This window comes from Ursus arctos, unplaced genomic scaffold (genome assembly GCF_023065955.2).
Source record: "Ursus arctos isolate Adak ecotype North America unplaced genomic scaffold, UrsArc2.0 scaffold_13, whole genome shotgun sequence".
Lineage (NCBI taxonomy): Eukaryota > Metazoa > Chordata > Mammalia > Carnivora > Ursidae > Ursus > Ursus arctos.
The window spans coordinates 52,080,075-52,092,823 of NW_026622797.1; the positions used below are offsets into that span (position 1 = coordinate 52,080,075).

At 47.5% G+C, this 12,749-nt stretch overlaps 1 long non-coding RNA gene across 1 annotated transcript in view; it reads left to right on the top strand.

Annotated features, from left to right (window-relative positions):
• LOC130543553 (uncharacterized) overlaps positions 1-7,161 on the top strand; it is a 34,900-nt gene extending 27,739 nt beyond the window's left edge. Inside the window, exons 7-10 of the long non-coding RNA XR_008958992.1 lie at positions 3,203-3,411; positions 3,681-3,764; positions 4,179-4,432; positions 6,803-7,161. This is a non-coding gene — a long non-coding RNA (uncharacterized LOC130543553). The remainder of the gene's footprint in view (positions 1-3,202; positions 3,412-3,680; positions 3,765-4,178; positions 4,433-6,802) is intronic.
• The last annotated feature ends 5,588 nt before the right edge of the window (positions 7,162-12,749 follow it).

A 12,749-nucleotide genomic window follows, 5' to 3' on the forward strand; every position in this document is an offset into this window, starting at 1 on the left:
CCAGAGTCCACATGACTCCATTTATATGAAGCTCGAGAACAGAAAGAAATAATTTATGGTCATAGCAGTGGTTACCTTTGGGGGAACATTGACTAGGAAGAGGCACAGGGAGCCTTCTGGGGTACCGGGGTTTATTTAATCTCCGTGGTAGGCACATGGGTGTATATGTATGTAAAAATTCATTCAGCTGTACAGTTAAGATTTGCACACTTTATTGTGTGCATGTTACACTTCAGTAAAAAAGATAAAAGGAAAAGATAAAATAAGCGTATGATTATATTCCATAATTTAAATATCAACAGTTCTATAATTTAAATATATTTTGTTAATCCGGCACTCAAATTAGATTTAAATCCCAATCCCAGATACGATGTTGAGAATGGTTTTTGAAAACCTTTTGTGTTTTTCCCTTCCGTTCTTTCTTTATATCAAGGCAATAGGAAGCTAATGCGTTTCCCCTTCCAGGAGTATTTTTATGTTCAAAGGAAAACCATTGGGAGAAAGTAATAATTAACACAAAGGAATGACTGGCTTTAATGGTGGGCTTTCAGGCATCAGTAGAGGAGGTATTTCAGGTCAAGGGAGGGTCAAGAGAATCTCCCAGAGTATTCCACACTGAATGGGTAGAGACAAGAAATAAACTCGTAATAGCCGTTTCTGCTGATCCACTGGTGTGGCCAGTAGCCTTTGGTGTTCTGATCCTTGGATGGAAAATCAGCCTACTTGTTTCCAGCAGATAAGAGGAGTTTGTCTCTTGGGCCTGGTCATTTCCTCCAGCACTGAGGGAGGAGAGATTTTGTGGGCAGCTTTCCTTCCACATTGAGAAGAGAATAGAAAGCAGGAAATAGAAAGGCCAGGATAGAGGATGCGGAAGTGAGGGTGAAAATGGAAAAGCACAGGAGAGAGTGAGTGTGGGCAGCACCCATGGGGAACAGATGGGACACACAGCAGGGACAAGGGGAGACAAGGGGAACCCAGCAGAAAGTGAAATGAAAACAGAGACAGTGCAAGTGAAGGAGACCACTCTCCACTTGGCCCCTGCAGCCTGAGAGTCTCCTCCCCCGTCCTGGAACAGCTGGGCAGCGGCAAGGGGCCTCCTGGCTCCGTCCTTGCACTTCCCAAGGTTTCCATCCCCCCACTGTGCCAATGACAGCACAGTGGTTTTCTTAAAACTTCATCTGATCACGTTCCCCAGCTTAAAACTGTTTAATAGCTCAACATTATCTCCTTTAAAAGTCCAAGCTCCTTGATGTTGCCTACGAGAGCCTCTCATGACTTGTCCTCGCTTGCTCCTCAGCCTCATCTATTTTGCGAATAATGGGTGAATATGTTCAGTGAATTTTATTTTTACCATAGGCCCCCTTATCCGCGGGTTCGCTTTCCACAGTTTCAGTTCCACGCGGTCAACAAAGGTTGGGAAGCAGAGGCTCCTCCTTCTGACACATTGTCAGAGGTCAGCAGCAGCCTAACCTGGTCACGATGTCTATACCTCTCACTTCCCTTCGTGTCATCACGTAGGCATTTTATCATCTATCTCAGGAAGAAGGGTGACTACAGTACAATAAGATATTTCGAGAGAGAGACCATATTCACATAACTTTTATTACAGGATATTGTTATAATTGTCCTAGTTTATTATCAGTGAGTGTTACTCTCTTACCAGGCCTAATTTATAAATTAAACTTTATCATAGGTGGGTATATATAAAGAAAAAAGTGTAGATGGGGTTTGGTACTATTTGCAGTTTCGGGCATTCACTGGGATCCTGGAACATTTCCCCCATGGGTAAGGGGGGACTGCTGTAATCCTATTCCCGGCATCTGGCTGTCTAGTTGCACTTCAAGAACCCTAGGGGGTACCGATGTATGTACACAACTCCAGGAGAACAGTGTGGGTAAGTAGCGCTCCATGCCACAGGAGCCCGGACAGGACTCACTCCTCCAGACAGGAGTATCTGCACCCTTCCCTGTTGACTAGGGGCAGGCAGTTGGCATCACCTAATTGAGATTTGAATAAAGGGAGTATGCCATTACCTATGACTCTCATCAAGGACCCCGGTTCTGACAGAGAAAGCCCTCTCTTCTGCTGTCTAAACCCTGGCTACCCTTCGAGACCCATCTCAAATACCACATCTATTATGTCCATGAAGGCTCAGAATAAGACTTTCTGGTATTTGGGCAGCAGCCATGGTTTGTAGGGAGAGGGAAGAACTTGGGACCAGAAGCTGACAGGCCTTAGGGTGGTAACATGAGGGGGGTGCTCGAGGTCCAAGGTCCAGTCTTCAGGGGCCCATGGCAAACAGGCTTAGTTCCTGCAAGCATCAGTCAGTAACCCAGAGGGTCCAGACGGCTGCTGGGGTACAGAGCAGACAGCGCTAGCAGTGGACGAGAGCTGAAATTAAGTGGAGTCCTCTCAGGGTGGTTCCAGGTGACAAGTTCGTTTAGAGCAGGCGTCCAGCTGGGGACACAGAACTGTGATTCCGGGGCCTGAGGGAAGAGGCAAGCAAGAGCAGGGCAGGGGTCAGGGCCTCCGCCTTGATCAGACAAGCGGATCAGATCCCAGTCACGCAGACCAAGTCGACCCACCAGCGAGAGCTCAGAGAAGGTGGCAGTGCTGTGGGTGTCGGAGGTTCAAGTCCCAGTGGGTGGCACAGCAGTGAGCTGTCAACAAACTATTGCTTCCTGCCTGACCAGCTGCTGGTCACCCCGACTGGAGCCCTAGAGTGACTGAGCTTGAGGCTGGAAGGTGGTGTGAGCAGCGGCTGCCCCGGGCTCCGGGAGGCAAGGGCCGTGTGTCTTCTGCCTCCTGCCCTGCCCTGCCCCCTCACCATGACGCTCGCTGGCACCTCTCCTCACTTTGCGATCTCCTCCTGTAAATAACCCCCACAGGGGTAGCAGAGGGCCAGGCACACACAGTAAATAAGGATAAGTTGGATCGAATTGCATTTAGCTCCATGGCAGCTCAGGCCTTGGTGTGTGTGTGTGTGCAGCCTGGTCCTTTTCCAGATTTTTTTGTATCCCTGATCAGGATTCCTCTTCGTCTGTGCGTAGTAAAATGGAGAGGTGGTTACTCTCCACTCTCCCGGGTGAGGAGCTGGGACCCGCAGGAAATGGAGGGCAGTGCTTTGTTCCCCACACCCTGCCTTCCTCTGCCCCTCAGCCAAAGTGATCTATTCCTTCTTCCTTTCTGTCCCCGACATCAGTGGAAAACTTGATCTGGTTGCCATGGAGACCAGCCACTGACTTCAGAGTGCCTGTTTATTAAAGATGAAAGTAATGTATGCCTGGCTGATCTGAGCAGCTGTCAGAGATTCGGCTGTTAGCAGAGGAAGTCACTAATTTCGAGGCATAATCACTCATCTAAGAGAGAGACGGCCCCCCTTCATCTTCCGCGTGGAGCTGGGCTGTGTGGGTAAGGTCTGCCCCAGCAGGCGTTTCTTGTTCTTTTTTTTTTTTTTTTTTGGTTGTTTATTTTATGACTAATATGGTAACTGTACTTCTTTTCTCCCTTATTTCCTACTGAAAATATATAGCCTTACTGTCGTGTGATAGCTTAATTCAGCTTCGTGGGCAGGCCCAGGAAACCCAAACCCTCTCATGACGTTGTTTCCTTTGGAAAATGTATTCTGGATTCCAAGCCACCTACTTACAAATGAGGTTGTCTGTTTATTCATTCAACAGTCTCCCCCAGGTGCACGAGAGGAAAAGAGGTGGGGCCGAGCCCCGCAGAGAGCAGACTTGATGCTTTCGCGTGCGCTTCGACAGGTGGGAGAAGCGGGCCCCTCTGAGGGAGGCAATTAGAAGAGAGGTGGGGGGTCTGGCCCCTTTCAGCCAAATGAGCTGTGTGATCTTCAGAAAACGTGTCCCTTTCTTTTTTTCTTTTTGCTCTTTTCCTTCACTCCATGATGAAATCTGAGAGCAAATCTGAATCCCAAGATGCATGATTTTGGTTCACTAAGTGCTCTCCAAAGCCCACGGCGCAAGCCGGGCTCATCGCTGCTGGGCTGTGAGGAGCGGCAGGGCCCACGGCAGCGCTCCCGGAGGCAGGAGGCTGCTGGGAGCTGATCCCCACCGTCTCGTCACAGCGCAGCCAACTGGCTCATCCTTTCTGCCTTCAGTTCCCTCACCTGAAAGAGAAGTGATGAGTAAGCTGATTCTAACTAGGCTTTCATTCCACAGACACTTAAGTGTGGGCTTCCGTGAACAGAAAAGGCTCCTGACACTGGGCCGCTGAACAAGGGTTGGCCCCGGTCTAGGTCACTGGTAACCAAGTACGATGTGTACCTCTGGTCAAAGCTGTCTCAGGCCAAGGCCGGTGCTTGTTTGCATCTCTCGGCACCAGTGTGGCCATCTGGGCAGGAGCTCCCATCCCGTCTCTCCTGAGCGGCCTGGTGTTTGGGAATGAAGATGGAACATGAAGCTAAAGAAGGGAAGTGAGTATCATCAGTGCCTTTATTTTCTTTTTTTCAAAGATTTTATTTATTTATTTGAGAGGGAGAGAGAGCACAAGCAGGGGGGAGCAGAAGAGAGAGAGGGAGAAGCAGTCTCCCTGCAGAACAGGGAGCCCGATGTGAGGCTCTGATCCCAGGACTCTAGGATCATGACCTGAGCTGAAGGCAGTTGCTTCACTGACTGAGCCACCCAGGCACCCCTCATCAGTGCCTTTAGAACACAGTGCAGCCGGAGCCCAGATTAGCCTGGGCTCCAGAAAGGCAACTTCCAGGCAGGCAGGCGTCAGAACTGCCACCAGCCACCCCCTGGAAGCTTTTATTTCTCACCTGCGCCATACCTAGGGCAGGCAAAACACCTGTCTCATGTCATTGTGATGCTTCCTCCTTTCCCTGAGTTCATCCTGAAACCAGTTTTTCCAAAGGACAAGCACTTAGGTTTGCATGTTTCATTGAAGGAAATTTGAATCCCATTTATGGGGTGCCGGTGTAGGTCATAACTTTACCCTTGATATAAACAGATGTATTAAAGAAATTATGCCAATTGTAGAAAGCAGTAGAGGAAGGGAGGAATACTCATTCATTCATCCACCCATTTAACAATTACTTGTTGTAGGCACTTACTACGAGTCAGTAGATTTATGAGATAAATCTGCCCTCAAAAAGTATACACTTATTTTTCTTAAAACCTGCTTGATTGAGGTATAATTTCTCTACAGGAAATTCACCCATTTTAGGTGTACAGTTCGATGCATTTTGACAGTCACAACCAAGATATGGAACATTCCCATTACCCCAAAAAGTTTGTTTGGCTGTTTTCCAGTCAATCCTCTCCGCCTCTCCAACCCCCAGAACCCCAGCCAAACCAATGATAAGCTTTCTGTCATTTTACTTGTGCCTTTTCTAGAAGGTCAAATAAGGGACATACCTTTTAGTAGAGAATACAGCTTAAAAAATAAATAGGCATCTGCACTCCCGGCGAGTGTGGCAAGAGCTTTGACACGGACACATAGACCATACTATGGGAACACACAAGTGATATGAGCAGACTTCGAAGCTGAGGTCTGAAGGACTAGTAACAGTGAATCAGGTGAGCAGGAGTGAGACTAAGGAGTGTCCCAAGCTGTGGGAACAGTAGACACCCAGGCCAGGAGGAGAGAGCCTGCAAGGCAAGTTTGCCTGGGACCTAAAAATTTCTGTAGCTCAGGGATGGAGTATGAAGGGGTTAAGGGTGGCAAGTCAAGAATCTGAAAAGATTAACCCATTCACACAGAGAAGGTCATTATAAGCCTTGTTTGTCTTTATTCCAAGGCAATGGGGAACCATGGAAGGATGTTAAGCAGGAACTTGAGGGCATCTGATTTGCATTTTAGGAAGCTAGCTCTCGCTGTGTGTAGGAAACATGGAGGGCCGGGCAGGAGGCAGGGACCTGAATGAGAGGCTGGTGCAGTGATCCAGATGGGAGGTGCTGGCAAGCAGGGCTCGGGAAGTGGCAGGTGGTGGGAATGGAGAGAAGTCGATAAATATGGGAGAGATCTGGGAGGCGGAAATAAAGGGACTGAGTGACTCATTGGAAGTGGAGAGAGTGAGTGAGAAAGGCATTAAAGAGGATTCCTCGTTTGGAGCTCGGGTGCCTGCAAGGAAGTCGGTGGCATTCACTGAGACCGAGAACACTGTGGGTGGGCAGGGGTGGAGGAGTGGGGAGAGGAGACGGCATGCTCTGCTTCGGATGCGTCTCGTTTGGGGACATCCAGGAAGATGATGTCAGCAGTCAGAGCTGTGAGTCTAGAGCTCGGAGATCCTGAGCCCACTCTTATCACTCTTTGTAAACTAGCTTCTGGGTTCTTCCATAGAATTGACCTACTGAAGACTAAAGGATTTATCTTGTCAAGCAGAATAATTTTTCATATGAATAGGATTTGCTGCTTGTGTAGTTAGGTATAGAGAGATTTGTTCCCACATGATAAACCTTGGGAAAAACTGGAAAGTAATTTTCAGTGAGCTTTTCTCCTCTCCTCTTTCCCAGTACAATCCACCAGGAGTATCTTTTAGGTGGAGAAAGAGAAATGGAGTGAAGTGAGCACACTAGGACCGCTCAGACCTAAACTTTCTAATCCTAAATCCCCCAGGAGCCTGGATGTTACACGTTCGATGACATGATGCCGATAAATTATATCTGGTGGATTAGTAAGATGAAGCCCATAGACACGTTTCAATAAACGGAATCTACAAGTGGATTCAACTGTCCAAGGAAAACCTTTTCTTTTCCAAACTCCTTTCCTTTTTCAAACTGAGATATTAAGGAAACACATTTCAGCTTTGTTGTTTGTCTTGTTTTGTTTTGCTTTGTTAAAGGAAGACAGGAGGAACCGAATCCTAGGTGCTGCGGTGGGAGCTTGAAACTGACACAGCACTACGCTCTGTGGGGCAGACCTGTACGGAGGGAAAGCCACTTTGTCCCTGTTTGAGGCCAAGGGAAGCCATGATCTTTTAAGAAACTCGTAGAAATTCCCACCGAGAGAAAATTAATATGGAATTCTGTAAGCAATTTCCTTCCTTTCACAGAATTCACAATCTAAAATGTAAGAGCCCAGGGGCGCCTGGCTGGCTTTGTCAGTGGAGACTGCGACTCTTGATCTCGGGGTTGTGGGTTCGAGCCCCATGCTGGGTGTAAGAGATGACTTAAAAATAAAATCTGAAAAGAAAAAAAAAAAGTAAAAGCCCATTCTTTGGTAGTTCTGCTAGAGGTTTGATGTGAGGGAGACGCAGATCCATAACTCGCAGGCCAGGCTCATCCTGGGTTCCTTTCCTGGCCACAGACGGAAGTGACTCACATCCAGTGCTCCCAAATGCAGATGCTGTTTGCTCTCATCCCAGCAAGAATTCAGGCAACTTAGATTTCATCGGGCATATGTCATCAGTCCGCTTATCAAAGTCTCAAGCGGGACTACCCTTAAGTGATCTGTGCTCATAAAGTACCTCACCCCATCCCCCTAACCAAGGGGCTGAAAAGGACCACTCGATCACCTGCAGAAAGACCGTGAATTGCCGGCGTCCTCTTGCCTGCCTGAGAACTCGGGCATCTTATACATTTGATTCTTGTTTCTCTGCTCTCCTTTGGGCTGACACTCAGAGCCAGGCCTCGTGGTTGTTTATCAGCTGTCCAAGGCTATTTTAAAGATTTCTGCTTTCATTTATAACATAAGTCACATTCTTCTTGCATCCACCGCTGTATTTTCCGAAGGGGTTGTGTCAAAGGAAATTCAACACCCAATTTTCTCACGATTTGCTCCTCAGCTTGCTCACTCATCAGAAGGCCAATGCTATTCAATACTTCAGAAGATTATTTTCCCTGTTAGGTGACGTGTCGAGGGAGGGGGAGCTGGCCCCAGCGTCAGGTGACTGAGTCTTGTTCCCATTTCTACTGTTGACTCAATAAATGTCCTTGGGCAAGTCATTGAGCCTTTTCGTGCTGCGGTCTCTGGGGATGAAATCTGCCAACTGCATCATATGAAATTGAACATTAGTGCCCTCTGGGATAAATACAGGAGGGGGCCAGGTGTCCATGTGTTCTCAAACTGATGCGAGGAGGAGGACCACGGGACCTCAATAATGTCCCTGAGCTGCAAGCTGTAACGGGGTCAGGCCACACCCGTGCCCTCGGGCATGGATGCCAGTTGTCCAGTTACCTCTGGGGTCAATTCTGGCGCTTGGATTTTTCCAGAAAAAAGAAGGTATTGCATTAACCACCCAGACTTGTATATTCTGTCTGCTCCATATGCCTATGCCTTTGTACTTCCCCTGCCATGATACTCACCACTGACTGTTATTACTTGTTTGGTTACTTGCCTCCTGGACTGGAAGCTTCTCGAGGGAGGGGATCATGTCTGCCTCATGCAACATTGTACCCTCCATGTATAGCACGTGCCTGGAAAATAGAAGTTATACCAGAAATATTCCAAATGGATGAATGAACGAATGGGTGCTGTCTGGTCTCAATAATATCCCATTTCTGTACCACTGAGGCTGCCTATTCCTGGCTGAGAACATGGTGGGATCGGGTTATCCCCATCTCCCCACAGTCCCACGATGGTATGATAATGAAAGCAGGTCTCAGACCAAATGCAGTCACACGGACATATTTAATAGTTAGAAGATCCAAAAACGTTCAAGCACTTGGTACCGTCAGCTCAGCGAAGTCCCAGCCCTCTGAACTTTTAGGTGCTCTGTCCAGCCTTCACATCAGATTCTCTTGACAGTGACAGGACAATATTCTAAAGACCAGATGTAGTTAACATTAGGCATCCAGAATTGTCTGAATTCATGGTTGCACACAGGACAAGTTCCAAATCATGTCTCTGATTTCTGAAAGGTGACCAGTGAAAAGCTGGCTAGAATGTTATATTCAGCGGTCCTAAGAGTAGAGCCGATCCACTGTCTTGAATACCATTAAGTTAAAGAGTAAAAGCCAGCTCTACCCTCCCTTGTATTAATTAAGAGATTGCTAATTTTGCCAACAGAAGTCATTGCTACCATTCATTTTGCTAATTAGCCAAACTTCTGCTGCTGGCTCCAGATAAAGATGTTAAAGCACTTGGGGTGACCCCCTGAATAGTCTTGTCAAGATGAACTAACGGGAGCAGTAGAAGCCACTCAGATTTTTAAAAAGCAATTAAAAAGGCCCATAAGGCCCTGTTCTTGGAAAATGAAGAGTAGCTTAGCCCTAGAGGGCTCTCCTCCTCCTGTGTTCTTACTAACCCTCAGGGGGATTTGGTCTACTAGCCAGCTTCCCCCAGGTGGACATCAACCTGTGGCTTGTACCAGTATAATTTACCTTCTGGGTTCTCTTAAAACTGCCTTAGCTATGTAAGTAATTGTGCGTCCAAGAGGAAGTTATGAGATGGGCCCCAGAACCTTCTGGTTCTACTGACCAAGGAAGTTTTCCCCACCTTCCTCCCATTCTTGAAAAGTCACCACAATGGCTGCCCTGATTCCTTGCAAACTCCTCTGGGCTCCCACCTTCTCCAGCCTCTCAGCTCTGGACATGGATGCCCTGCACACACCCACTCCAGAACGGTCAGGAGCCTAAGCCATGTGACGGGGGGAGGTCGGAAGTTATTTGTGCCACACTGACCCTTTGTGTTATTGTGGCTGATATGTGTCCCAGAGTTGTACCCAGGTTCTCCTCTACAAACACACACGCGCACACACATTCCATAGAGTGAAACTCTATCTCGGGTGTCTGCTCTGAACTTCGGACAACATGGAGATCCTGCCTGGCTCTCGTTGCTCCTGCCTGGCTCTCGTTGCTCCTCCCGGTAGAATTAGAATCTACCCCAAGCACGGTACAAGGGATCGCTGGCTCTCAGCAGACCTGTTGCCCAGAACCATGCCAACCCGCCTCACTGGCTGTCACGGACCTCTTTGGATACAGCACACAGCCTGAAGCTGCTAACTCCTCTGGATATTTCCTCCCAGCTACCCCTGGGAGAATGAGCCCTGCTGGCAGGAGGTTCCCCAGCCCTAATTCCACCTGGTTATAGATTCTTTTCCCACAAAGTGTGCTGTCAAGCCCAGTGTATTTGGCTCATAGGTTATCCCGGCGTAGGGTTAATTTTTATGTGTCTCTCTCCACGGGAAACAAGTTATTCACGTTATCTGTCATTCCCACTAACCCTGCTTGGGGAAACCCAAAGGAGCAGTTTTGAGTGGTTGTGCTTTACCCTGCAGGACCCCGCTCCTAGAGCTGGCTGGTCCAGGGGGGACCCCTCACCAACAGGTGGCCAATCAAAAGGCTGGTCACCAACTCATTTCATAACCTGGTGGGCACACTCAGAAAACCTGGGTTACTCCTCGCTTCTTTCTCGGAAATTTAAATAGAAACATGTCAAGAAAAGAAGACTCGGGAGGATGCTTAGAAACAAGAAGAGTGAGGCCACAGTGGGATCTCAATGAGCCCAGGGTACAAAATATTGAAACTATGGGCAAGCAAAAGTGGTGGAGAGAAGCGTTTCGATAAGGGAAAGAAGCAGCTCAGAGGAAATCGAGCTAGGTCAATGGGCGTGACCCTCCAACTCCTGCCACCGAGCCCCAGAGTCTCCCGAAACTGGAGTAGCTCCCTGGTCCCAGTGCCGTGATGCTGTGAGCCTGGCTGTCTGCGGAAGACCAAGTCCATTAATGCTGCACATGTAGTTTTACCAAAAATTCCCCCTCCTGTGTTACCCTGCCTGCGTCTGCTCCTGACCTTCAAGAAAACTGTCCAGGCGCCTGGGTGGCACAGCGGTTAAGCGCTTGCCTTCGGCTCAGGGCGTGATCCCGGCGTTCTGGGATCGAGCCCCACATCAGGCTCCTCTGCTATGAGCCTGCTTCTTCCTCTCCCACTCCCCCTGCTTGTGTTCCCTCTCTCGCTAGCTGTCTCTATCTCTGTCAAATAAATAAATAAAAAAAAATCTTTAAAAAAAAAAAAAAAAAAAAAAAAAAAAAAAAGAAAACTGTCCAGCTTAACTGTATTCTCAGTGTGTGCGAAGATGGTGGGATGTACTTTGTAGCTTTGCACCCCAGTACAACACATGGTAAGCAATGGGTTCTCAGTAAATGAAGACTGAATAAAAGAATTTTTGAAAGCCCAAATGAACAGTCAAGTTCACGCAATTACTGTCTTATGTTGCAGTGTCTTCAGTTTGGCTCTCAAAGTTGAGCAAAGGATGTCGCCACATTTCCTAGCATCCCACCTCTTAAGCCTTTCCTATGCCATGAGATTCTGGACACACTGCTAATGTTTGAAAATATAAATCCTTCGTCAGATTCAAAATCTCTCTCAAGAAGGTAAATTCTCCTACTCCTGTTCTCAATCCAGTTTTTTGAACGGATCAACACACACACACATACACACACACAGAGGAATTAATCACTTTAATTTTGGACAGTCCTTAATATTTTTAATACCCAAGTTTGTGGTTCTAATCGATTCATCTAAAAATTAACCAGAACTGGCTTGAGATCATCTTCCTGTTTGGAAGTTATTAATCAATTCACACTTCTGCCACTTAGAAGAAAAGTTAATCCATTATAAGAAAGCAGTAACTTTTTCTTCCAAAGGTATTTATACACATCGGTTTGGTTCTGAAGGGAAATTTTTAACTTGGAGCTATTGGAAATGATTTACCATAGGGGACCACGTGTTGATCCCCTCACACCGTGGGGACAGCCATGGCCCTCTCTGGCGGCTGCCAGCCTAGTGCTGGAAGTTGTTCCACCTGCTTTTCCCCGCCCTTCTGAGAGCAGTGGTAGCTTTCCCTACGACAGCTGGCCCTGGCTGGGCGTCAGGAGGCGGAGGGAGAGGGAGGCTCCTGCTAGACCAGGTCAGCAAATGTTTACTGTAAAGGGCCAGGTGGTAAATATTTTAGGTTTTGTGGGCCTTACCATCTCTATCTCAACAACTCAAACCCTCTGTTAGAGCGCAAAAGCAGCCGCAGACAGTATGTAAATGAGCAAGTACAGCTGTCTTCCAATAAAGCTTTATTTATGGTCACTGAAATTTGAATTTTATGTAATTTTGTGTGTCATAAAAAATTAATCTTCTTTTGATTTATTTTCAATCATTTAGAATGTTAAGAACGATCTTTACCTAGCGGGTGGTACCAAAACAGTGCAAGGGGCTGCACATTCTGAGATGGGGCGGGGGCCAGGGCAGCGGCAGGAAATCCGGGCAGCCCTAGTGTGCTGGCTTCCTGTGGGGCAGGGACAGCGCCCTGGAGATAGAAGGCCTCCTAGAGAACCTCTCCTTTCTGCAGTTCAGCTTCCTGGACCAAAGAGCTCTTGTGAGCAGGGCCACAGTCTCAGGGGGGTGACACACTGATTCTCTTTGACGAGAAGCAAAGCTTTGGTTTTTTTAGCCTCAATGTCTTTACCTGCCGTAGTGTTGTTATGTCGTATTTATTTGTTTAATTCTCCCAGCCCCTCCTTCCCAGGTTTTTTTCTACTGCTGAAATTCAGTCTGCCGAAATTAAAAGTTGTAGTGTGGGTATGAACTTTGTAGAACCACCGTAGTTCAACATCTTAGGTATTAAAAAATTCAAAAAGGCAAGTATTTATTTCCATAGAATTGTACTTGTAAATTCAAGATAATTTCTTTTTTAAGATTGTATTTATTTATTCGAGAGAGAGCGAGAGAGAGAGCTCACAGAGGGAGACGGAGGCTTCCCGCTGAGCATGGAGACCAATGCGGGGCTCAATCCCAGGACGCTGAGATCATGACCTGAGCTGAAGGCAGATGCTTAACCGACTGAGCAACCCGGGTGCA